The following is a 2369-nucleotide window of genomic DNA, read 5'->3' as shown; positions in this document are numbered from 1 at the left end:
ACATCGTCCCTACAAGAACAAGGAACCAGAAACCGAAGAAAACAACAATGAAGACAGATAAGTATGGTTCCTACCATCACATAAAGGTTAAGGGTTGTACTAACAAGGGGTGGATGAATCACGCCTGGTTAGGAAGCTATCACTCTTGGTAGTTATATACCAAAAAATAAATACAAGGGGAATAGAATTAATATCTTGCCACCAATTCAGCAAGCACCCCAAGTGGTCTACCCTCCCACGATGGTGAATGTCGCACCATCGTTGATAAACCACTTGAGTATTTCACCAGGTATACCCATTCATGGGATTTGTAACTACTACCATGGATCCAAGGATACTTTATGGTAGACATCGACCTTGAAGATGCACACTATTCAGTACCTTCTCATATAAGTTTCGGATATACCGCAATTACCTGGATGGAGTAACCATGATGAGCGTTGCGGCATTTAAGTCAAAGTTATCCAGAATCAACTAGCCCTGACACTTAGAAACATTCCGTCATGGCATGTCTATATATTAACGACAAACTATCCTTGGATACAGCTTTAGCTGCATCGCTTCTCGGCCTTTTGGCTAAGATCAAGTGTAGTATCTGTTCTTATCAGTTTAATAATCTGATACGTCCCTTATCTAGGGACCATATATTAAATTGAATTTTGGAACAGGGAGATGGAATAGGGGCTTGCTCCGTCCACTCCACGCATCGACCCAGTATTGCAGTGCCTCTGGGAACGGTGCACAAAATATATATCCAGATATTTACGTTGACCATCCACAACGTTGTTATCTGGTATTCATTAAGACTATCAGTCATGGTGCATTAACCACCAATCAACTACGTGGCAAAGTAATTGGGATATAGCAGCATTACCAGCTACTGAACTTTGTACCTTTCCTATGAGCTGAGATACTAGTGTTCAAAAACTATCTCCATACCTGTAATATGGGGGCAAATGGATTAATCTGTAGTGTTATCATGGAATTTATCGGCAGGAAGGATTATGGTTGTACACTTCCACCTGTTTTGAGTAACATCTTATGTGTCCTGATGTGTTACTGAGCTTGTAATACTTAATGCCAATATGAATTGACTTAAACATGTTATATGTTAACTTACTTAATTCTAGTGAAGCATTTGCTCAGTAATCCACCAAATTTGCATGTTCGTTTATAAGATGACAACATGAGTGGTGGCATATACCAAACCACTTGGGCGGAGAACATCGATATTAGGGGACAATTTATTAACAATTGGAAACCGTATGTCGTCAAACATGTTTGACCATCAGTAACTCACCTATCAGGTGAGCTAAATACTGTAAACATACATTTAAACCAAAAATATTTGCTGAAATCACTAAGCAATATGGACACCAGATATCGATTCCTTATATCCAATTAAATCACCACGTACTAACTTACGTCACATGAAACCAATCTCAAGGCAGCGGCAATGGAGACATTCCCGCGTATTGAGGGGTGGGGGGAACCTAATCTCTATGTTTTCCTTTCCTTCTACCTCTTCAATAGGTACTACGGCTTCATCAGTCGGGTACTACGCAAATTACAGTGGACCAAGTCCACAAGCATGGTTCCCAGTGATCCTCGACATGGTCATTAAAAGAATTGCAGAATTGGGAAGACCATTGCTGTGCTCGGATCAGGAGCACTATCAACCTGATGACAGCATTCCGTCGCATATCCTAGGGAACATACCTGAGGAGCATCAAGAAATGGTACACTGTTTCCAAAACAGGAATTACACATTCAACTATAACAAAAAACTGTACTGGAGCTCCTGGCAGGTCTTCACCACAATGAAGGACATGTTCTGTTAGCCTACTCAACTTGGGTACCGCTCACTGGTGATCAGATACAGGAGAGGTATATCAATCCATTCCCCAGAAATAGGTACACCCAAATTGGGATGTCAGTGAAATCCTGACATACCTTAGGGGATGATCACCAGCCAGGTCACTCACCCTGGAACAGCCTACCCTGAAGATGGACATGCTGGTGGCCTTACATCAACACAAAGAGCCAGCTCTCCCATCTACTGCGATGGGACAACATGGTTATAACACCAGATAGTGTCACATGCCCATTCAAGGGTTGGCCAAACAGAACAGACCAGGAACATCAGGTCCAGTCATGAAATTCCGGGCATACCCACCTGAACCACGTTTTATGTGTCATGACCCACTTAGAGATCGACACAATAAGGAATACCGAGGGAGAGGAAAAAGCCTTATGGGTCAGCCACAGGAAACCTCATGGTCGGGTGACGAGCTAAACTATCTCTAGTGGCTCAAGCAGGTACTGGGAGTTGCTGGAGTAAATACTAACATATATAAAATCTTATTCCA

General features: G+C 42.2%; 1 non-coding gene across 1 annotated transcript; it reads left to right on the top strand.

Moving 5' to 3' along the window:
* The first annotated feature begins 556 nt into the window (after positions 1-556).
* On the top strand, positions 557-748 carry LOC116978163. The gene has a single exon (XR_004413402.1). It is a non-coding gene; the product is annotated as a U2 spliceosomal RNA (small nuclear RNA).
* Positions 749-2369: the final 1621 nt, after the last annotated feature.

This window comes from Amblyraja radiata, chromosome 10 (genome assembly GCF_010909765.2).
Source record: "Amblyraja radiata isolate CabotCenter1 chromosome 10, sAmbRad1.1.pri, whole genome shotgun sequence".
Classification (NCBI taxonomy): Eukaryota; Metazoa; Chordata; class Chondrichthyes; order Rajiformes; family Rajidae; genus Amblyraja; species Amblyraja radiata.
The sequence above is the reverse complement of the archived record's forward strand: the minus strand, read 5'-3'. Positions and strand labels throughout refer to the sequence as shown.